Source organism: Haemaphysalis longicornis, unplaced genomic scaffold (genome assembly GCF_048455015.1).
Source record: "Haemaphysalis longicornis isolate Haplotype H1 unplaced genomic scaffold, Haemaphysalis longicornis Haplotype H1 scaffold_107, whole genome shotgun sequence".
Classification (NCBI taxonomy): domain Eukaryota; kingdom Metazoa; phylum Arthropoda; class Arachnida; order Ixodida; family Ixodidae; genus Haemaphysalis; species Haemaphysalis longicornis.
The window spans coordinates 87,241-112,500 of record NW_027526212.1 but is presented as its reverse complement, the minus strand read 5'-3'; the positions used below and the strand labels follow the sequence as shown (position 1 = coordinate 112,500).

Sequence of the window (25,260 nt, the reverse complement as noted above, 5' to 3'; positions counted from 1 at the left end):
TCTCGGTTATTTGCTGTGGCTGCATGGGCGAATTCTCCGGGTCGGGGGTGAGTTGTCCATAGAAGATATTCGCGACGGACCTTTCCACCACGCGTAAGGCATCAGTGGCTCGCTTCCTGTTTTGAAGGATAAGTACTTGTCTGAGCTGCCTCTTCCTCGGGAAAAATTACGATCGGGCTTCTTGAAGAAGTGACCGGTTCTTCGCTCTGCTCCTTCGGAATTGTTCACCTAGGGCAGTTGCCTGTTTGGAGTGAACACCAAGTTCGTAACTTGCACCTACAAATTACATGTTTGTTTCTGGCTTGTCTGAGTCTGCGTTGTACATTGAGGGAACGTCCCGTCGTTTGCAGCGCGAGCAAACGATCTTCCTCGTACAGTGTCGAGTTCGAGTGAGGTGTGCATGCGTCAGACAACGAAAACAACGTTCGTGTTTTGTGAGGAACGACTTCTTTTGCTCCATAGTGATTTTCTTACCCGAAGAAGATCCTGTGTCATGCACGCTGGAACAAAACAGCCACTTTCACGTCTCATTAGCTGCGGCATGCAGGGCTGCCGCTGAATGTCGATCTTTGAAATTCGCTGTTTGATGCTGTTCTCTTGGCTCGTCATTCACCTGAAACTTCATTCTCGGAGGCATGCTTAGTATAACTCAATTCAATTCAATTCAACTTTATTAACCAAGAAGGGAATACATTTCAATTTGCAATACATCATCTGGGCTCATAGCAACCTTGCTAGTGGCGGGCCCATGCAATAAATACATCATATTGTAGAAACTCAGCCTTTAAAGTTTTTCAATACGGACAACAAAAGAAAAGCGGTCGTCAGAACCCTAACACACAGTACACATCAAAGTACTTAAACATAGCAGATATACAATCATACATGCGCATGCATACAAGTGCAGATACTCATACATAGACATATATATGCCCACGTGAAAGGGAAGCAATGGCAAATCTAGTCTCGCAATTGAATGTAGCCCATATTTTGTCTAGGACCAGTCATTAAAAAGAGAACATACATGTTTTACAGGTGGTAAACATAGTTATATGGAGGTCAAGCTAGCGATTCGAAATTGTTACCTTTGATACAGTTTTTCAATGCTCGAGCAAAATTGCGGTTTTCTTTAACGTAAACAGAAATAGCGTTCCATATCTTAGTACCAAGATACTGTATTGTACGTCTACCATACACGTTGTGTACAAGCGGTATGCTAAAATTGATGTTTGAGTGACTTCGTGTTACTAGTCCTGATTTTATGAAAATATTTGATGGCAAAGGGCCGTTTTCTGACAAAATATTATGAGTGACGCAGGCTATTTTGTAATCTCGGGCGACCAAAAAAGGCATTATTTATAGCTTACTGAATAAAGGAGCTGTTTGGTCGGTACATTTTGAAAAGGTTATAATGCGGAGTGCTCGTATTTGTAATTTTTTAACTGAGGAAAGATACGATAAATATGTGCTGCCCCCAGTTTCAATGCAGTATATTAGGTGACAGTGAAAGACAGCGAAGTACATTGTTTTTAACGTTTGCAAGGGGAAATGCTGTCGTGCCTGGTATAACGTAAAACAAGCAAAACTTAATTTTTTGCACACGTAACTGATGTGCTGTTATAATTCATGACCTCCTCAAAGACTATGCCGAGATATTTATATGTACCTACTTTTTGAATCGGATCAGTTCCCGGTTTCAGGTTTATTGAATTACTGCTCTTTGCACCTAAAGATGAAAAAAGAATACATTTTGTTTTGGTTACATTTAGCGCCAGCTTGTTTCCATCAAACCATTTCGCGATATTTATTAAGATACTGTTTGCTTCTATTTCTAGCTGCGCAATCCTATTTCCTACGAAAAAAATAACCGTGTCATCAGCGTACATCATGGCTTCCCCTTTTTCTAAGCAATACGGCAAATCGTTTACATAAAGAGAAAATAGAATAGGTCCCAAGACGGAACCCTGAAGCACACCAGCTGATATCGCTAGAAAATTTGAACAAGTACCATTTATGGAAACAAATTGTTTGCGTTCCTCGAGTATTCCGATGGCGTCATTGTAGCATTTTTTGGTCATCGGCAGTCCAGAAACTGATGCAGCCGCCGAGCTGGTCAGAAGGCTTGTCAAGTAATAAAATTTTTCTGTCGCCCGCAGTTCTGTGTCGTTATGTACAGGGGACTCAAATAAACTCCAAAATCTGATCCAGTTTCCACGGTTTCCATCAAACTTCGTGAGTTCTATTGTTGGTAGCTTTGCTCTAGGGCTTGCGGGCTCGCTATGGGGTGGTCTCGTCACAGGAGGCAAAACTAGAGACTCACCGGCCTGCTGGTCTCGGGATCTGTAGCGAAGCTCCGCCATTATCTTATCCACCTTGCTCTTAAACGAAGTCGTGTTTGAAGTCTCTTCGGTGACCATTTTTTCTGTGGCGTCCACAAAAAATGCCTTCGTCCAGCTTCTCGTTCGGTCGATACATGACCTTGTGAAACCATGTGTCCAAAAATACCGCTGCGTCCATCGCTGTAGTTACAGCGCCAATACTTTGGCCGTCTTCTATCTCGGTCAAGACGGCTGAAAGCTTGTTCCGAAGGGCAGTTTGTCACCGCAGCTTCCGCTCGACTGACGTCATCCTTGGTCCTTGAAGGTAGGTCCGCCGGTTTCTCAAGCAGAAGCGGAGACGAAAGGCTGTCGGTCCTGCTTGTCAGTGTCGGCCTGGCAGACATGAGTCCCGGGTCATTTTGGCACCAAGTTGTGGGATCCGTCGACCCCAACGAAAAGACTCGAGAGTCAAGGTAAAAGAGTACGGATCATTAGGGTCTACATTTAGGGAATGTCGAACGGTCCGGTGAAGCGAAAGAAGCAATACGTGCGCTCGTGAAGTGCGCTCCCTGATGATGACGACGATGCCAGCCAAGGGAGATCGACCTCAGTTCACCAAAGAAAATGGCTGGCCGCACCAGGCCTATGGCTGTCTGGAGCGATGCAGCTCTGACCTCTTCAAAGAGATTCTACACAATACACACACGAACACACACAGACACACATACACGCATATATATATATATATATATATATATATATATATATATATATATATATATTGTAACAGAGATAGTGGCCGTTAGAAGGCGCACCAGTGTGGCCAAATGGGTGTGCGCTGAACTGAGACCGAGGCTGACTGTTTGGTGGCGTCAATCCCCAACTGGGTCTATGTGCGAGGCTCAGTCACCGGAGCAGCCCCATACCTGCGCGTGGACTCCCGAGCTAGCTTGGCCTCTGATACAACCAGCCCCCGTTGCCACGCTCTAGCCGTTTGCTAATAAACCCCATTATATTTTAGTGTCACGGGACCACTGGACAATGCCCCATGGCGGCATAGCTCGGCATCGAAGACGACGTGGAAGAGGGCTCGAGCAGACTCAGCGGAATCGGTCATGGCCGCTTGTAAATACTGTAAATAGATCGTTCCACCCCATTACATCGTTCGTCTCATCTGTGTCCTGCCGTCGCGTAACATTTTGGTGGAGGTGCTGGGTACAGTCCCATCCCGGCCCCGAGCTTTACCTCGCCTCGACTCATGAAGCGATCTCACCCTGGCTCTTGGAAAGCGTCGGCCCGCCCCAGCCCCGGTGAGCCATGGACGCGACCATTCCCCAGCCCCGTGTCCCCTGCCCATGCTCCGCCGAGACCAGACGAACTGACCAGCCACGACCACACGTAGAGCCAACGACGTTCCCCCACCCAGATCTCCGGCGCTTCTCCGAGGGCTTTGGATGCTGCCTCGTGGTGTCGGCGGTGGTTACAGCTGTTCCGGGGCCGGTGCTTATCACGACCATCACCATCATATGCGGCGGCCAGGACTTCACTGTATATACTCATCCCATTTCGTCCTCACCGCAGCTATCGACGTCAAAAACTCTCCGGCTGTGCGTCGACATCATCAAACTCGCACTGGTTGCTACCGACGGATTCTCCGCGACTGTAAAAGCCTTGCCCCGAAGAAAAATGGAGATTCTGGTGCGACAGCTTGTGGACCAAGAGCTGCCTGGAACTACCCGTTTGAGAGGCCCCAATAACAAAGCTGAGCGTCGTACAAGCACATCCAACCACACAGCCACCGTCTTCTGCAATTGCGCTCAACCTATCAGCAACCGCGTGGCACTACTGCAGCTGGCACTCGAGCACTGCTAAGATAAGGTCGAGCTGCCGACTCGGACCCTCACAGGCGAAAGGAATCAACGGCACCGCCTTCGAGTCGTATCCCTATGGTCTCGACCGGGACGGTCGTTTTTGCCCGGGGGGGTAGTGTCACGGGACCACTGGACAATGCCCCATGGCGGCATAGCTCGGCATCGAAGACGACGTGGAAGAGGGCTCGAGCAGACTCAGCGGAATCGGTCATGGCCGCTTGTAAATACTGTAAATAGATCGTTCCGCCCCATTACATCGTTCGTCTCATCTATGTCCTGCCGTCGCGTAACAATATATATATATATATATATATATATATATATGTGTGTGTGTGTGTGTGTGTGTGTGTGTGTGTGTGTGTGCGTGTGTGTGTGTTCCTGGCTATAAGGTTAACTGTACGATAGAGAAGTCACATTGAAAAACAAAACCATATTTATTCTAACGTTTCCACCGGGGGCCTGTCTTTTTCACACATAAAATTAGTGGAGTTGGGTTTAACTACATTTTAGTTTTGGGTGGGGCAACAAAATGTATCAAGCAAAACGTAGGCTGTACGCGACACAGAAGCATACGCAGCCGCAGAACACAAAGGGTGGGGAATAAAAGGGCATTGGAGTGTTCAAAGGAAAAGAGGGGAAGGGGGGCGTAATTAAGACAGGCGAGGCTATAGGATAAAAGAAAGGCATTGCATGGCTCTAAAGTCACCACTTCAAAGCTACAACGTGAGGGACTAAGAAGCGGCTCGTTTGCTGCTCGTTTCTTGATCTACTTCTGACGGCAGCTGCCTGGTACGGCAACCTGCTGCAATTTTTTTAAAAACACTGCTGCCACCTGTAGGTATCAGGGTACAGTAGTTTCAAAAATGCAGAACTATGCAAAGAACCAGGGAAAATTGACTGGTCAGCGAAAAAGGGTGGGACAGCCCAGAGTTCATTACGGACGCCTAGTGCAAGCGTTAACAAGAAAAAGATATGAAGGAGAGAAGAGGGGGATTGAGACAAGAGAGGGAGCGTTTTTAGCGGGAGGGACGCGGGAACCGAATCGGGGGAATGCGAAGATGAAAGAAGCTCGAAGAAAGCCCCAAACGACACCTGGCTTTACATGAAGTGAAATCGCGGAAACGTTTTCCTGCGTGAAACGCAACAGCCGCTCACGAGGCGGACGCAGAAAGGCAATATCAAGCAATGCAAGGACAATACAATGCAAAGTAATGCTAATTAAAGCTAGATCACATAAATACCCTAAAATAAGTGGACATCAGGCTAAATAACACATACAAAAAGGGAGATATGCAGTGCCAAACGAAATTCTCGAAGAGCGTTGCGTTTTGAAATGCTCTTGAAATGCGTTTTGAAATTGGACTGAAGCACCTTGGCTGTGAATGCGTAGAAGAGGTGACCTAGATTATTTAGATGTTCAGATAGCGGAAGGTGTGGTAGTTGTGTGCTCGGTGGTTGTTGGTTCTCATTCTAAACGTATTCTCAGTATGACCAACGTTTGGGGCGTGGCATAAGGTGCATTCAAGAAAATAGACAATGTTTGCGCTCGTATAGTCAAAGTTCCCTCTTATCTGGAAAAAGAATAAAGACGTGGAGCTGGTTGCGACCCAGCATTTAGTCGTAATTGGGCACAGTTTGTGCTTAAACTTATTGCACGGTCCGCTGCCTGTGAAACTGCGGTTGTGGACCTTAGATGACGTTACAGTATCTCTCATGTTCCTCGCACCTCGGTACACGACGCGGGGAGACTCAGGGAAAACGAGTCATACCTTTCACTTTGAAATAAAATGTGGTGCTTTCTGAGTATGTAGTTTACGCTGGAGGACGAAGTGGCAATGTTAGAGTTGATGCTTGGGCGAGTTGGTGTTGCCTAATATTGAATTCACAGCGCAAACAAGAAACGAGGACGATAGGGAGAGCACGACACACAGGCACTAACAACTGAAGTTTATTGCTGTGACGTCTGGTCTTTCAAACGTAAACACTAAAGCTACGGGGCACCTTGAGTAATCATGGTGACGGTACTGGCGATACCGCGGACCCCGAGCCCCCAACATAAGCTGTGACCTACCGCGGTGATGTGTTTTTAAGGTGAAGGGTAGAAGCCGTAAACGGTGGCCGTCGGAGCCTTGGTCAAGCTCCGGCCGATGGGCTCCCTGCTTGTCTACCAGGCAGGGAGCTCCGGGACCTCTTTGACTACCAGGGTAAGGTCAAAGGAGAAAGTACCCCCGTCTCCCTGCTTTCCAATGTATCACATGGCATTTTCAAACCCCCCCCCCCCCCCCAGACGTGATAGGCCCCCGAAAAGGGGCCGCACCGAAGTTTCTTTTCCACCACTTCCTGACTTGAGTCCTCCTAAACCGAACAACTATCCTCGCTTCATCGTGATGGAATCTGTAGACCAATCAGAACCTCTTGCTTCACAGTCAGTATTTCTCATTTCAAAGTTTCGTGACGGTATTGTTGGAGGGTCGTATAAGGCCAAAAAACAACGAACCGGTGAAATTCTTGTCGAGGTCAGTAGCCAGGATCAGGCCACTAACTCCTTGCCCAAACCAGCATCGCCGATCTGCCAATCCGAGTCACGCCCCACCGCAGCCTAAACAGCTCCCAAGGCGTGATTTCCGAGTATGACCTACTAAATGAATCTGAAGCTGACCTGCTCGAGGGCCTTCGTAGTCAGGGCGTAACAGCGGTCAGGCGCATAACCATCCGCAGAGACGATAAACAAATACCGACAAAGCACCTCATCCTAACCTTTGACAAGTCCACCCTTCCAGAATTCATCAACGCAGGTTACATCCGATGTTCAGTCCGGCCGTACATCCCGAACCCGCGGCGCTGTTTCAAGTGCCAACGGTTCGGGCACGGCACAAACTCCTGTCGCGGCCGCCTTACCTGCGCAAAATGCACCCAGCACGACCACCCGTCCGACAACTGTAACGTTCAACAATTTCTTTGCGTAAACTGCCAGGGTCCACATGCGGCCTACTCCAGAAAATGTGAAAAGTTTCAATTAGAAAAGAAAATAATCAACATCAAAGTCACTGAAAACATCACCTTCCAAGAGGCGCGAAAGAGGTTCGCCTCTTTCCCCCTGGCGAGGTACGCCGACGCAGCTCGCCGGGGGGCGGAGCGGCGTCTCGTTTTGGCGGAGACCCAGTACTGCGAGTCATACTTGGTCCCGCCCCCTCCCGCCTGGGTTGCCCTTGGCAGCCCAACCCGCCTCCGCACTGCTTGCTCACCCGGCAGCAGCTGTGGTGGCAGTGTCTGTTGGGGATGCCGCTGCATCCACTGCTTCCTCTCCACCGACCCAAAGCACACGCGAGGGCACGGAGATGGAGACGGAGGCAGTCGTAGTGAACCCCTCCCCCGCCTCACTGCCTGTGCCATCTGTGGTGCTCCCCACGCCTTCGGCACTGGCAGTGCAGGCAAAGAACACCCGAAAGGGTACCACGTCAAGGGGGCCCAGTCCGCTGGGCACCCCCTTGCCTTCAGATGACGACATGGACGTCGACCCCTTCCGGCTTTCATCGCAGCGGAAGGAACGGGCTGCGACGTCCAGGTCAGTAGAGAAGGGCAGAAAGCCGCTCCCAAGAGTCCAAGCCCCGAAAGACCCTACATAAATAATCACACTCCAGTCGCTCTAACACATCATAATGGGAAGAGAAAACATAGTTCAATGGAACTGCTGAGGCCTTCTGAATAATCTTGACGACGTGCATGAGATTCTGCATGCCAGCCAGCCAAGTTTAGTGTGTGTCCAGGAAACACATCTGAATTCTGAACACACAAATTTCTTGAATAGTTACCTGGTATACAGGAAAGACAGGGATGGCTGCACACACTCTTCTGGCGGTGTGGCCATAATCTCCCGCAAATCCTTAGCATGCCACCCTGTCACCTTGAACACCGTTCTTGAGGCTGTAGCCGTCCGCACAATAATTTTTAATAGGTTGATAACGCTATGCTCCATCTACATCTCTCCTGATCTTGCACTTCTGAGCTCTGACTTTGAGGCGCTGGTCGACCAGCTTCCTGAACCGTACATCCTAACAGGCGACTTCAATGCACACAATTCTCTTTGGGGCCCTTCTCGCACGGATGCCCGAGGTCGCCTGATAGAGAAGTTTTTAACACCCTCTGGAGCATGCCTTTTCAACAAGAAACAGCCTACATACCATAACATAGGACACAATACATACTCAAATCTTGACTTGGCTATTGGTTCGGCAATTCTCTTTCCATGTCTTGAGTGGGGTGTGGGCACTGACCCATATGGCAGTGACCACTTCCCCACCTCACTAACATATACAGGTAAAGGCCCATGCAGTCCATCTTCCCATAAAAGGTTTAATGAAGCAAGAGCTAACTGGAATACATTTACAGAAACATCCAAACTACACCACACATCTATAGGACACCTACACGTTGAGGAAGCTACCCAACTGCTCACGGCGCACATCCTCGACGCCGCCGAAAAGTCCATTCCCCACGCCTCTGGTGCCCCGCGCAACCAGAGGAGGCCGTGGTGGAATGAGGACTGTAGGCGGGCGCGAGAGGCCCAGATTAAGGCGTGGGGTATCCTTCGTCGGTACCCCACGTCGGGTAACCTTATTTTGTTAAAACAGGGCCAAGGCATTGGGAAAAGGTGTGCGCGGTGAGGCAAAAGGAGAGAGTTTGCACACTTTCTTGACATCCATTAATTCATACACAGACACACACAAGGTCTGGACACGTATACGCAAACTCAAAGGACCACAGACACACAGCCTGCCCCTGGTTAGCACAACAGGGGACACACTGGAAGAGCAGGCTAACACACTTGCACAACACTTCGAACACATGTCTAGTTCAGCACACTACACAAACACTTCCATGAAACACAAAACATCTGCAGAAAAAAAGCCCTTACACGACAAAGACAAATCAAAAACTTCTTCCAACTCTGAATTCACTCTCTATGAGTTGAGGGCTGCCCTGAGCACGTGCAAACCTTCAGCTCCAGGCGCAGATAAGATTACATACACCATGATACAGCACCTACACCCAGAAACTCTTGAAACACTCTTACACCTATACAATAAAATGTGGCTTTCGGGGCACATTCCACGCTCTTGGAGGGAGGCCTTCCTAAAGGGAGGCTTTCCTAAAGAAAGGGAAGGACCCTTCCTCTCCGCCACTTATCGTCACATTGCCCTTGCAAGCTGCCTGTGTAAGCTCTTCGAAAAGATGATAAACAGGAGACTCGTGTACTTCTTAGAGTACAACGGTCTTCTCGAGAGCTGCCAGGCGGGCTTTAGGGCGGGGCGATCTACGAACGATCAACTCGTTGCGCTAGAGTCTTATATTAAAGATGCTTTCCTCCATAAGCAGTACTGTATGACAGTATTCTTTGATCTTGAAAAGGCGTACGACACTGCTTGGCGGTACGGCATCCTCAGCGATTTGAAGTCCTTTGGCATGTCGGGTAACATGATGAATAGGCTTGTTAGTTACCTGTCTGAAAGGACGTTTCGCGTGCGAGTTGGAGCTGCACTCTCTAGGGTTCATGTGCAGGAAAACGGTGTGCCGCAAGGTGGTGTTTTGAGTTGCACTTTGTTTATTGTAAAAATGAATTCTCTTCAGAAGGCACTGCCACCATCGATCTCCTGTTCAGTCTATGTAGACGACGTTCAACTCTCCTTCAAATCGTGTAACTTGTCTATCTGCGAGCGCTAAGTGCAGCTTGGTGTGAACAAGCTAGCCGGCTGGGCAGATAGCAACGGTTTTAAATTTAATCCAGGAAAGTGCACTTGTATTCTCTTTTCCAAGAGGCGTGGCATTCGGCGGGATCCAGACATTTGACTCCACGGTGTCTCTATTCCTGTAAAAAAGGAACACAAGTTTTTGGGTATAGTCTTTGACGAAAAGCTCACATTAATCCCACACATAAAACAACTAAAACCTAAATGCTTAAAAACAATGAATATCCTTAAGGTTCTGTCGCACATCTCTTTTGGTGCTGACAAACAACTTCTTTTACGTGTTTTTACCAGCCTAATAGGTTCACGACTGGACTATGGTAGCGTTGTCTATGGGTCAGCCACTAAAACATCCCTCAGACTGCTGGACCCTGTGCTTCATCTAGGGCTCCGCTTGTCGTGTGGTGCCTTCCGAACTAGTCCGGTCGAAAGCCTGTATGTTGAGTACAACAAATGGAACCTAAAACGTCAGCGAGCATACGCAGACCTCCTTTATGCTTTTAAAATTTCATCCATGCCTCACCATCCTTTTAAATCAGTTTTACATGATACCTCCATGACTGAACTCCTTTTAAATCGACCATCGTTCCCTGCGCCCTTCTCTTCCAGAGTTAGATAGGAAGCGTCAGAGCTTGCTGTCTCCTTTTTAGATACCATCCAAAGTTCTGTAACAGATTTCATAGCACGGTGGCATCTCCGCCCTGTGTCATGCGACACATCATTCACACAGGTAGATAAAAACCGAGCTCCCACATGTGCAATTCTGCAGCACTTCATGTATTTGCAGCAGAAGTACCAACGTTCTGAATTTTATACGGACGCCTCTAAAACTTCCACCTCGGTGTCCTGCGCGGCGCATGGGCCCGGCCTTAGTGTCACTAGAACTTTAAACATTAATACAAGTATCTTTACGGCAGAGGCTTATGGTGTACTTCTTGTTGTTAATCATATCCTTCAAAGCCACATCCCACAATCCATTATATATACAGATTCTCTCAATGTTGTGCGGGCGTTGTCGTCAACAAAGTCTTCAAAAAATCACGTTATAAATTTACTAGTCAAGGGTATTATGTCTGTGTATGTCCACAAATTTGAACTAGTACTTTGCTGGGTCCCTGGCCACTGTGGTATTGCCGGGAACGAAGCAGCGGGTCGAATGGCTGCTGCTGCTACACTCTTGAATACAGTAGACATAACCACATTACCCTACACCGACGTGAAACCACACATCAGACAACAACTTCGCAAAACATGGCAAACACACTGGAGCGAACAAACAGACAACACGTTACACGTGATAAAACCACTCTTAGGACCATACACCACCGACACACGTAATAGATACACTGAAGTCGCCTTGGCTAGATTACGAATAGGGCACACACATGCAACGCACTCGCACCTGCTCACTGGATCTCCAAGAGCTCTGTGCAGCAGGTGCGGAGAGGCCCTGTCCGTGATCCACATCCTCATACAATGTAAGGCACTCGACATTACACGACGCAAACACTTCCCACAACTACACACACGACATATTCCACCACACCCGTCATACTTCTTAGGAGATGATGCCATGTTCTGTGTTCAGCGCACCTTTAAGTTCCTATCTGAAGTTCATTTCTTACAACTCATCTCATATCACCCATAGTTTTACCCCTGGTCCTATACACCAGCCACCTTATTTATCTTTTAACCACTCACGTTCATCACCCTGGCCCTTTACACCAGCCGTGCTCATAGTCATTAACTGACTTTATTCGATTTCCCTCCTCATCAAATAACTTTGTATTTGGCGCTCTTTGCCCATGTCGGCCTTGCGCCATTAAACTTAAACCATCATAATAAACACTAAAGCTAAGATGCTATGCAACAAGTTAAACTTGACAGAGCTTGCCGGAAGGGTAGACAAGTCTTCAAAATCGGCCTTAGATGTATTCTTCAACGCGAAAACGCATAAGGTTCAGTAGCCCTTGAGGGCAATTGTTTCTGAGAACGGAACTTGGCAGAAAGCAGTATCTTTGTTTTTACAAGAGAAGCTACGAATTTTATATATTAACGATCCCTTCATGGTAAAACATTCTTCAGATGTTATTAGGGTTTTGGATGCTAAAGCAGACAAACACAACACGGCATGCTCATTTGGTGTAAAAGACCTTTATTATTCGATTCTGCAAGATGAATCGCTCCAGTTTTTAGAAGAGGAGATCGACTTTCATGGACCCTTCGCATTTCAGAACGCTGCCGGTATGACGGTTGGTGAATTTTAGAACTTGTTGCCTTTCATTTGAACTCTACTTTCTCAACCTGGAACGGTGGAACTTATCTTCCGACGAATGGCATCTGCATTGGTTCATGCATCGCACCCATATTGTGTGACTTTTATTTAGCTCGCAAAGATAGGGTTTTCGCAGACCGACTCAAGACAGCCATGTCAGCAGACATTTTGAGATTTGTTGTCGACTACGTAGTAGTGTTTCCATGTGACAAACAGAGCACTAACACTTTGATGCAACAACTCCTAACAATTTTGAAGGAATGCTCGAAGCCTCTAGTAGTAACCCATAAACTAACCGTTAGAGGATATATCCGTTTTCTCAATCTTCGCCTTTCTTTTAATGCTGAGCACATTTGTTTGAAATATACACCTCGAGCCAAGAAGTCGCTTCTTGCTTATGACATGGCGCATTCGAAACTTGTTAAAAGAAGAATTTCGAATCTGTGCCTGAAACATTGTCTTAAGCCATGCGTTCATATGATGCGTTTTAGTTTCATGGATCAGGTTAAGCGCTTTATGAATGCAGGTTATCCTACGTATCTATTAATGTCCGTTGCCGAAGGTTTGCTGAAGAAAATGAAGACTAGACAAAAAAATGATCGGAATAACGAAAACGAAGAGACGGTTGCAGTATTGCCATACATACATACGATGTCGCATAATCTAAAAAGAATTGCCAAGCGTGCCGATGTAAGTGTTGTTTTTTCAGATCCAGATAAACTTTCCGGACTATGTTGACACGTGAACAGCGATACCCCAAGTTCTGAGGTTTTTAGGAAGAAGCACCACAGACAGCTCATCCCATGTGCCACAAACCTAGTATACAGCTTACCTTTATTGTGTGGCAGAGAATATATCGGGCAAATGGGGACATGCGTTAATGATAGGCTAAAGGAACACAGTTACAACATGAAAAAAGCAAAAGCGGCTATCTAGGAGTACATTGTAGGGACTGTCCTGGGTGCGAGCCTATCTTCACTAGTACCGCAATATTGTGTAGAAATAAGCATAAACTGACGAGGGAATATATTGAGGTTCATAAGGTAGCAAAAAGACAAGAAAATTGTGTAAGGATCCCTTCTGTCGCGCTATCATTAAAAGAAATCAACTATCTCGACGGTTTGCAAGCATATAGTGGCAGTAATGTCGTGGCGGAATTGTTATACTTTATTTTCACATGTTATGTGTCGATTTGTGTTGCCTTGATTTCTGCTGTATTTATATGCCAGACATCACAGCAATAAACTTCAGTTGTTAGTCAGCGCCTGTGTGTCATGCTCTCCCTATCGCCCTCGTTTCTTGTTTGCGCTGTGAATTCAAGGCATATGTTAGAATAAGGTTGGGGTCGTATTCAAAGATTTGTCTTTTGAGTTAGTTATCAGGTGGCGGTGATCCTGTTTTTCAGACTTCCCAATATCATCACTGGTGACAGACGGCGGGTAATGTTGTCGCGTTAGGTGATTAGTTAGTTGTTGACAGTTAGAGGCAAAATCAGCTGGGTCAGAGCATATCCTTCTAAAACACAGAGACTGACTGTTTGGTACGCCGAGTTTACAGTGTTTAACGTTGTTGCATTTGAAATGCAAGTATTGATATCGGTCCGTTGGTTTCCTGTACACTGAGGTCACAAGCTTGTTGTCCGATATTCTCAGTGAAACATCGACAAAGTTAATGGCAGATGCTGAATATGAGTGGGAGAATGAAATGTTCTCGTGGGCGTTGTTGACAGCGGTAATAAATTTTTGAACTTCCTCTTCTCCATTACCAAATGACAAAGATATCGTCAATGAACCTTCCATAGAAAACAGGCTGAAGCTTTGCGGTGCTTAGAAATTAAGACTACAATATGCCCATGGAAATATTAGCATAGTTGGGTATTATTTGTGTTCCCATCGAGGTCCCGTCGATTTGCACGTAGTGCTTATTGTCGAACTCAAACTTGTTCAGCTCCAAGACAAGCTTTAGAAGCACGCCGAAGCTTTCACCATAAATTGAATTGTCTTGAGAGGCATCATCGCATGCCTGGATGACAGATCGGATCCCGTCCGAGTGTGGAATAATTGTGTATAGCGAAGCGGCATCAAGAGTGATTAGCAGGCTATCTTCCGGTATAGCTAAATCCACAATATCAGCCATAAATTGGTTTGTATGCTTTACACACGAAGGTAGTTTGGGAGGAATGTGTTTGATTAGGCTATCTATAACGCTAGAGGTCATTTCTGTTACAGTCCCTTAAATGGAGATGATTGGTCTGCCTGGATTTCCTCCTTTATGTATTTTGGCAACATATAAAATCGTCCAGGAACCTGTAGTGAGACCGCAGTTTTATCCCCAATTTTTCGTCCTTGACGAGCGCCATCAGTTTCTGGCTTAGCTTGTTCTTAAGTAAGAGAGTCTGATCGGTGTCAGTTGCCGTATAGAAAGAGGTGTTGCTGAGCTTTCGTTATACCTCAGTGATGTAGTCCGGCTTATTCATAATAAAAACTGCGCCAACTTTGTCGGTGGGTTTGATTGTTATGTCGGAGCGCCCGCTTAAACCTTTGAATTCCTTGTCCTCTTTCTGTGAGAGATTGTTCTATTGCTGTGGTCGATTTCTACATACGGAGAGAATGTCATGTTGTACCGCCTTGATGTGGATGTCGAAGCATTTGTCTCTTTGTGGGGGAGGAGTCCAATCGCGTAGTGATGGCAGCCTAGTATACATTTTAGGCACATGTGATTTGCCATAGTAATATTCGCTGATTCTAAGAGGTCGGGAGAACTTCTCTGGAATTCGTCTAGTTGGAATTCGTCTAGGCTTCCGGTTGCAGGGCACAAACTCAAGCCTCTTGATAGCACGCGTTCTTTGTCATCAGTGTGGGGGTTGTCCGAAAGATTTCCTATATGGCACTCTTTGAGCTGTGAGGTGTTCAGGTCAGGAACACTTTCGGGTCTTGCGTGGGAAGGAAAAAAACCTTGTGTACTTTCTTAAAAGGGGAAGTTATGCCTTCCCGAAGTAGCGTTTTCTGTTTTGGTAGCATTGCTTGACGCTCTGTTTTCTGCAAAGACTTTTAAAAGGTTAATTTCTTAGGGCGTCAAGTCTACCTGGTGAGTGAGTGGTCGTTCCTCACTGAGGATGTGCTCTAGCTGGGAGTTATGGTGGTAGATAACAATGTTCAAAAGTTGCTTGGATGCTTCATGTATTTATTGCTCCCACCTAGCCTTAGCTCTTCGGACATGTCGGAGGTGGATGCTTTAACGTAAATGCTCAGCCGTTTGGGAACAACGTCCCATCTTCGATGCAAAATGAGGGTACTAACATGACACTGATATCGCAATCGCTTTTCGACAATTTTCTTACACTTCAAAAAATTTCTAGACAAGGTTGGTCTGTTCTGACCACAGGGGTCACCTGATTCTAGTCAGTTCCTTAGGTTTTGCTTCGCGACGGCAGAGAAGGTCCTTCGCAAGTTGTAGCGTCGCTCCGACGCAGCCTGGCCTGAAGCCTGGGGTGCTGCCGCTTTGGAGGCCGGTGCTGGTGGACGGGAGGTCGGGGCCGGTTCAGTCGCTGTCTCGCTGGTAGAGTGCTGCTGCCACGTGTCGTCTGCGCGTGCTTATCCTCGACGTAGGGTCTGGTGCAGGTGGCTCGCCAGGATCGCCACACCCTTGAAACTTGGGTGGAGGCCGTCAGCAGCTGGCACCCGAGCCGGCGGGAGCGACAGGAAGCCGTGGTCGAGGAAGAAGAGGCCCCTCGTTTACCGGCAATCCCAGCGAAGAAGGCTCGTGAACCAGGCAGCATCCATGTTGCATTTCCCGACGAAACGACGGTTCGTTCCACCCCGGCGGCGATTGATGGAGTGTGGCAGGATTGCGGTGGCGTACACCCTCTTGATGTTGGGGAAGTCTCGAGCAACGACATCGAAAGGGGTGCGATAGCACCCGACCACCTCTCCTGCTGAGGACTGAGCCATATCATTGGTGCCGACGTGTAACACGATGGCGGTTGTTGTCTTGGGGACGAAGCAGGGAGGAGGCGTAGTCGATTTTCGCACTGAATTGTAAGATGAAGGCTGGTATTCCTTTCCACCCTGGGTCGAAGTGGTGATGCAGGTGCTTGCAGTTCGAGTCTCCAAGGGCAACTGAAGTAGCTAGATACTTTGGAAATTTCAAACTTAAGTCTTTCGCGTTGACTGTGCCTCTAGCCATTGTGGTAAATTTAAGAGAAAAGGTTTCTGCCTATAAGGTTAACAATACGATAGAGAAGTCACGTTGAAAAACATATTCATTGAAACGTTTCGACCAGGGGCTGGTATTTTTCAAAGATACAAACAGTTCAGATTAGCTGGGTTTAAATACATTACAGTTGTGGTTGGGGCAAGAAAATGTGTCAAGCAAAACTTAGGCTGTACGCAACAAAGAAGCTTACGAAGCCGCGCAACGCAAGGGTGGGGTAAAAAAGGCGTTGGAGTGCTGCCGGGGAACAGAGGGGAAAGGGGGCGTAATCAAGACAGGCGAGGCTATAGGATAACAGAAAAGCGTTACATGGCACTGCAGTCACCACGTGAAAGCAAGACCGCGAGGGAATAAGCAGCGGCTTGTTTCCTGCTCGTTTCTTCGCCTGCTTCTGGTGGCAGCTGCCTGGTAGGGTAACCTGGCGCTAATTTTTTGAAACCATTGTTGCCACATGTAGGTATCAGGGTACGGGAGTTTCAGAAATAGAGAACTGTGCAAAAAAACTGGAGGAAATTTACTTGGTAGGAGAAAAGGGTGGGAGAATAAGATGACTTGGTTGTACCACGTTTAGTTTTGTTTCTTTATTCCCGCATTACTTACATGCTTTCTGGTTATGATGTTCTTGCCTATACACTGTTTTCTACTTTGCTGATATTAGTTTTGTTTCTTTTTTTTATCCATTGTTACTATGTTTTTTGCCTATTATGTTCTTTCATATAAACCGTTTTTTATCTTGGTGATATTGGTTTTTTTTCTTGACTATCTAATACGTTTATTGCTTGTTTTGATCTGGTATATACACCGTAATTTATCTTGCTGGTTTAATTTTGCGTTTCGTTGCTTGATATATTTGTGCTTATGACGTGTGTTTCCGTCTGTTCGATGAATAACAGGAGGTCCCCCCTTCAGTCTCTGACTCTTGGACCTCCTTCTGAAATCTTGTATTGTACATATTCTTATTGTAACACAAAATTAAATAAATTCAAAATTCAAGATTCAAAGTCAAAATTCACATTCAAATTCAAATTCATTTACGTTAAAGCAGCCACCTTCACCATGTCCCAAGAGCTAAGGGCTAGGTGGGCGCTACGCATACATCAAGCATCGAAGCAACTTTTGAATATTGTTCTTCACCACGATAACTCAGAACTAAAGCACATCTTCAGGGAGGAACGAAAACGCAATGACCAGGTAGACTTGACGCCCCATGAAATAACCCTTTAAAAGTGTTTGCAGAAAACAAAGAACGTAGAGCAATGCTAACAAAACCAAAAACTCTGCTTAGGGATGGCATAACTTCCCCTGATAAGAAAGTAGACACGGTTGTTTTCCTTCCCGTGCAAGCCCCGAAAGTGTTCCTAACCTGAACACCTCACAGCTCAAAGAGTGCCATATAGTAAATCTTTCCGACACCCCCCTCACTGATCACGAAGAACGCGTGCTATCAAGAGGCTTGAGTTTGTGCCCTGCAACCGGCAGCCTAGACAAATTCCAACTCTAGAGAACGTCTCCCGAACGCTTAGAATCAGCGAATACTACTATGGCAAATCACATGTGCCTAAAATGTATACTAGGCTGCCATCACTACGCGATTGGACTCCTCCCCCACAAAGAGACAAATGCTTCGACATCCACATCAAGGCGGTAGAACATGACATTCTCTCCGTATGTAGAAATCGACCACAGCATTAGAACAATCTCTCACAGAAAGAGGACAAGGAATTCAAAGGTTTAAGCGGGCGCTCCGACAAAACAACAAAACCTACGGACAAAGGTAGCGCAATTGTTCTTAAGAATAAGCACGACTACATCACTTAGGCAGAAAGACACCTCAGTGTTGCTTGAACCAGCTCCACGTCTTCATTCTTTTTCCAGATAAGAGGAAACTTTCACTGTGACCGCGCGAACAATGTCTACCGTTTTGAACGCACCATATGCCACGCCCAGAACGTTGGTCATACTGAGAATCCGTTTAGAATGAGAATCAACAACCACAGAGCACACAACTACCACACCTTCGGCTATCTGAACATGTAAATAACCTAGGCCACCCCTTCTACGCATTCCCAGCCACGGTGCTTCAGTTCAATTACGAAACACGTTATGACCGGGAAGCCCGCGAGTCGTACCTTATTTACAAGTTTAATGCTCACTTGAGGAGCATAAATGAAAACACAGGCCGATTGGCTTGCTTGCCCAATAATGCCCCGGAGAAGTCCAATGCCGTGAGCAACTGAGAAATTTCTTCTGAAAGAGAAGTGTTTTACTTCTTTTTTCTCTCTTTGTTTTTCCAAATCTGTGTATAGTGTAGTGTTTACATAGTGTACTCTGTGCTGTGTTAGTGTACTGCTTCTCTATAGTTGCCCTACCGTATAGGCAGAATGTACACAGATTTCACCATTGTGTCTCTTGCTTTATTTTTTTTTATTATTATTATTATGATTTTGTGTCCTTTTGCACGGAACAATTGCGATCGGATCGATGAAAACACTTCTCCTTTTGTGTGTGTGTTTTGTTTATAGTTTTTCCGCGTGCCTGTATGCGGGTGTGCAAAGGGATATGATCTTGCGCGAATGCTCTTCGATAACTTCATGTGGCACTGTATATCTCCCTTGTTGTATGTGTTCTTTAGCCTGATGTCCACCTATATTGCGGTATGTACGTGATCTAGCTTGAATTAGCGTTACTTTGCGTTGTATTGTCCTTGCATTAAATGACATCGCATTTCTGTGCCCGCCTCATGGACGGTCATTGCGTTTCACGCAGGAAAACGTTTCCGCGATTTCACTTCATGTAAAACCAGGTGTCGTTTGGGGCTTTCTTCGAGCCTCTTTCATCCTCGCATTTCCCCGATTCGGTTCCCGCGACCCTCCCGCTAAAAAAGCCACCTCTCTTGTCTCAATCCCATTCTTCTTTCCTTCATATCTTTTTTTTTTGTTAACGCTTGCACTAGGCGTCCGTAATGAACTCTGGGCTGTCCCACCCTTTTCCGCTGACCAGTCAATTTGCCCTGGTTCCTTGCATAGTTCTGTATTTTTGAAACTACCGTACACTGATACCTACAGGTGGCAGCAGTGTTTTCAAAAAAAATTGCGGCACCTTGCCGTACCAGGCAGCTGCCGTCAGAAGTAGGTCAAGAAATGAGCAGGAAACGAGCCGCTTCTTAGTCCCTCAGGTTGTTGCTTTCAAGTAGCGACTTCGGTGCTATGCAACGCTTTTCTTTTATCCTATAGCTTCGCCTGTCTTAATTACCCCCCTTTCCACTCTGTTCCTTTGAACACTCCAACGCCCTTTTTTCCCCCACCGCTTGTGTTCTGCGGCTGCGTATGCTTCTGTGTCGCGTACAGCCTACGTTTTGCTTGATACATTTTGTTGCCCTACTCAAAACTGAAATGTCATCATCATCACCATAATCACCAGCCTATCTACGCCCACTGCAGGCCAAAGGCATCTCCCATTAATCTCCGATTACCTGGGTAGTGGGCCAACTGCGACCAATTTATTCCCCCAACCTTCTTCCCAAGCAGCACAGGACTGTTTTGCCTAAATCAAGCCGGTGTACTTTGGCCGGTGATTTTCCGTCTCGCCTTTTTGCGACAGCCATTTTCGGCCCGTGTCCAAATCTGGGCCGTTTGGCCGTATACGCCGTACTCCCATGGCTGTCCAACGGCCAGTGTCCGTCGGCCAGTCGACCGCCTTACGTTCATAATGCCAGATTCTAGCCTTAGGGCTCCGGCCATTCCAAAGCCACCCGTGTACGCCCGAAGTAAGGGCACTGGAGGACAGCGTAGATGCGGTCGTCGGACTCCAGCCTGACTAAAGGTGCCGGAAGTTCGGCTATGCTACGGGCATTGGAGTTCAGCCACAGTACGTTGATTGTACTGAGGCCAGTCACTGCATGTCGCGCAAGCAGATAACTCAGTCGCGCTGTGCAGCAGCACACACCCAGCATTTTGGGTCCAATGCAGCCACATCAAGGTTAGCCTGCGCACAACCACCAGCCGTCCAGCCTGCAGCGCGCCTTGCTTGATTATCAGCGTCAGTTGACACCAAAATTCATTTATTAAACAGTGCTCACACATCGTCGTTCTGTTAATTGCTGAGCCTCTTTTACTGTCGGATGCAGAAAACGTTCATTTCTTTGCAGAGCTGGAATAGATGTATTGTCCATGTCCTGATACCGTCTGTGGGGCGACTTACCTGCAATAAACGGGGAAGGAGGTGGCGGGGGGGGGGGGGGGGGGCGGAGGCTGTTGAATTACACAAACATGAAAGTGCCGCTTTTAGCCAATTTCATTTAGGACAATCTTCCTGAGCACTTTCATGCTCTGACTAAATGAACTATTTTCACAAGTGTTGCTTGACTAGTTTTGTTGTATATGAAACCTGCGCGAATGCTTTTACGAAGCGTTTTGGTACTCCACAAAAACGGAGGAGCATTCAATATAATTTCCTTCGCACAAAAAGTGTGTCAAGTATTTGCCCATTTTTCTTGCAAAGAAATTTTCTACTGGATCAACTTTTCTGATGTTTCACAGGGCTCATCTTAGGAGAGATCGAACAAGTGCTTTCATTTTCAATCTATTTTTATGTTGCTTTCATGAGTTACGTGCACACCACGGAATAGCCCAAAAGAACTTAATTTTCCCCTAATGTCGTACAACGGTAAAAAAATTCTATACGCTCTGCGAATGACGTCTTGCTTCAGGTGGCTGCAGTTGTATCGCTCTGTGTTTACGCAAGGAAAGGCGTCAGACTAGATTTTTATAATTTCTTTAAAACCAATAAGAAAAGCAATGGTAGTATTCATACAGGAAATCTTGCATACTGAAACGAATAAAACAATAAATATTTCATTGGTCAAGATTGAATGCGAGTGGTTGTCAAGCCATCGGAGGCGAACTTGGGGCTCCGCAAGTTTATTTATTTATTTATTTATTTATTTATTTATTTATTTATATTTATTTATTTATTTATTTATTTATTTATTTGTTTATTTATTTATTTATTTATATTTATGTATTTATTTATTTATTTATTTATTTATTTATTTGTTGTTTATTTAATAGATACCTGCTTGCCTTTGTAAGCATTAAAGCAGGGAGATACCTAACACACAGCATCAAATATGAGACCAAATAAAATATTTCCACAAAGCGCGGAGAAAATCATCATTATAAACAGTTGACCCGTTAAATAAATGACCCGTTTCTCGTGCGCAAATCTGACGAAGTTATAGATTTTCTTGAGAAGTGCAATGACAAAAGCTATATGGCTTGTTCCTTTGATATTAAGGACCTGTATTACTCTCTGCCACATAGGGAACTTTTGATCTGTGTTGAAGATTGTATAGATAATTACAGTTCTGTTGCCTTTCAAAATAACACAGGCTTGTCAGTTCAATGTTTTTTAGAACTTTTAAAGATGTACCTAACCTCGACTTTTACGACATGGGATGATAAGCTTTACATCCAAACTAATGGGATTTGCATTGGGTCTTGCATAGCACCAATTCTGAGCGATATTTTCTTAGCCCACCTAGATAATCTGCTGCATGATCAACTACAGAGTTCAAGTGTAACGGGAATCTTCCGATATGTAGATGATTTTTAGTAATTCTTAATACTGATGAGGTGGGTCTCGAACCGTTAATGTTTCAGGTTTTACACCAGTTCCGTGAATGTTTCGTGAATGAACGATGAAGAGATTGGTTTCTTTCCTTGCACCGTTTATCTCCAGTGCTGTGGTCGCCACGTCAAGGTGTTTGATTACGGACCCATTGTAGGCGGTGAGCACTGCGTTGCTCTTCTGCAATGCCGCTGTTGTTGACATGCGTTTGAAGACGCTGAGCGGAATAAGGTTCGCCTGAGAACCCGTATCTACTTTCAGTTCAATTTCGCAGCCGTACACATTACCGCGTACTGTCCAATCTTTTCCTGCGTTGTTGTTGATGCCACAGATGCTAACGTCAAGCACGTCGAAATGATCGTCCGCGTCGTTCTGAATATCGTTAACCAGCTTGTACTTGCAGCAGGACGCAAAGTGATTCATCCTGTTGCATGCGTAGCACACTTTCCCGTAGGCTGGACACTGCCGTGGCGGATGGCTCTTACTACATTGCGTGCAACGATTTCTTTGCTTTTTGCTGCGTTCATTCCGCCGGGCAAGGCCAACCTGTACGCGCTCACTAGCCCATGCAGTATTTTATTGCTCCGCTACTTCTGCTGCTTTGCACATATCTTTTGCTTTCTGTAGAGTCAGGTTCTTGTCCCGCAACATATTTTTTCTGGTGTTCTTGTTATTGGTCTCGAAAACAATTTGGACCCTTATCATAGACTCAAGGTCCCCAAAATTGCAAAGCTTGGCTTGCGTCCTTAACTCTCGGGATAATCGTTCGAAAGGCTCTGCCTCATCTTGGACCCGCACGCGGAACAGATGTCGCTCGTAAACCTCGTTTCCTTGCTCGAGACAGTACTCATCAAATTTGCGCACCAGCGTGGGGAAGTCGTCCTTTCGCTCACCTTCATGGAAGGTGAAGTTGTTGAAGATTTCCAGTGCTTCTTCGCCAGCGGTGCTGAGAAGGATCGCTGCCTTGACCGCTTCTGTCCTGAGTTTCTCCGCCGAAGTCGCCGTCAGGAACAGGTCGAGTCGTTGCTTGAAGAGCTCCCAGTTGCGTCCGATGTTTCCAGACAGTTGCAGTGGTCCCGGTGGCTTTATGGCGTCCATTCCTTGATGCTTGTTGCGTTGGCGGTTGTACTTCTGACACTATGTATCATGTGTGGGTGGCAGGAAGACGACACATGAAGTGGGTCAGCCAAAGCAGACCGCCCGCAGCTTTATTGCGCTTGCCTATATAGCCGCATGCGCAGCCAGAGAAGGGAGAGGGTGTGACAGTGGGCTTCGTTATCGGCTTGCGCGCCGCGACAGCCAAGTACGATACACCCCCTGCTCGGGCGTGGCCCTCAGCGTGCCCGCTCTCTTTACAGTCCCTCGAAAAGCGGCCGCACTTCCCGCAGTTGTAACAGGACCCCCGTCATGGCGCACTCCCCCTTAGGCTGTAGCGGGCGCGCATTTGTTTGTTTTGAAGTTCGATGCTAGTCTCCAAAAGCCGCTCGACCCTTTCAAGGCACCCACGCAGCTCGCCGGTCTCCCTGTCGCCTTCCCGCACGCTGCGTACGGGCGCATGACCGCTATTCACCGCTTGTTCGTTCCTCTCCTCTCGTACGGCTGGTCTTGGGGTCTCGGGAGAGCGTAAACCTTTTAATCGGATCCCTTAGCCCGTTGAGGAATTGGGTTCGGAGATGCACGGCGAGGAGCTCACTGAGGATTTCGCGCTTGGATTCGGGCTCCACGTCACCACGTCTGCCCATAGCCACGTTGCCAAACGTGCGAGCCTCGCCGCGAACGATTGCACGTCCTCAGTGTCTTTTTGGCTGGCGCACATGAAGTTGCGCAATTTTTCGCGCTCGGGCTCAGTGTCGAACCGTTTTTGTGCCCGTTCCTTGACCTCAGCGTAGGGTTTAGACGCGGCCTCATCATGCCATGCAAAATCATATGCTGCACCGACCATTTTACAGCGAGAAATGCCTACCAAATGCGTGTCCGACCACCCGCCCAGATGCCCCACTGCCTCCAGGACATGCAAAAAGTCCAGGATGTTGACCCCGTGTCCATCTCCCGTGAAGGACAGAACAATGTCACCCTATGCCATAATACTTGCGCCTATCACGTTCGCTTGGGTCATAGTAGCCTCGGCCATGGTGTCCCGTTTCCTCCTAGCGTGAGGGTGAAACCTCACGTTTTAGCTCTGCGATTTAGCTTACGTGCATCCCACCGCTGCCACCATGTGTGAGGCCCGTTAATTGGTTATTCACAGAATTATATTAAGGTGGGTCCACACAGACCTGTAGGAAATGAGACACACTGAGGCGGGCGAAAAACATTAACAATTATTTTAATGGCTTGCCTCAGTGGTGCCGGCTTCCTCACCAGGTTGGGCGGAGTCGTTCGGGTGGCAGGGGTGGTGAACGTCGGCGGGACGCCGACGGGCCAGGTGGGTCTCGGGGCCAAGAGATGGAGGCAATGCGGGGCCGGTGGCTCGAAAGGACTGCGCGGTGACTGCGAGGGCAGAAACAGGAGGCAGTACCTCACCGGTAGTTTGGCGAGCTCGAGCTGTAGACCGTGGTCAGGAAGGGGAGGGCAGGCAGGACCGGTAGCTCGGCGGGCTAGAGGTATAGACCGGGGAAGGAAACGCTGGCAGCGTACGGGCTCCTAAGAGGGACGAGCTTTCGTATTGCTCCTACGGCTTCGTCCGAAATGCAACAGGGTCGCCCCAAGTCCAACCCCGATCCTCTCCGTTCGCTCCTCTTTATCTCCTCCTGTTCCTACGTCCGAGCGCCAGCGGGAAGGGAGGGGGAGAAGGTCCGGCTTCAAGCGGCGGGTAGCCTGGCTCACCCCGAGGCAAAAAGAAAACACGTGTCCTTTCCCATGCTGCCGCGCGTTCCGACGGGAAACTTCCTGCGGCCAAAGTTTTCCAATCAGGCTCGGAAAAGCCGGGGCACACGCACGACCGTCACACGTGTTTTCATTGCTGCCGTTTTATGTGCGGAGAACCTTAGGACCGCACAATGTCCTTGCGCGTCCTTGAGCATAGCATTTCCAATCGCAAAAAATCACACACGCACCGGCAGGATTCGAACGTGCGTCTGGTAGAGTAGACAGAGTTAGGGTGTTGTCTTACCCATTGCGCTACGACCGCGGGTTACTGCCCGAGAGTCAAACGGCTTACTCCCTCGACTGTAGCGGTGCGGAGTACCTTAGGACCTCTCAATGTCCGTTCG

At 47.3% G+C, this 25,260-nt stretch overlaps 1 pseudogene; it reads right to left on the bottom strand.

Annotated features, from left to right (window-relative positions):
* The window catches only part of LOC144160572 (uncharacterized), a 74,893-nt pseudogene extending 51,747 nt beyond the window's left edge, over positions 1–23,146 (bottom strand).
* Between the last annotated feature and the right edge of the window lie 2,114 nt (positions 23,147–25,260).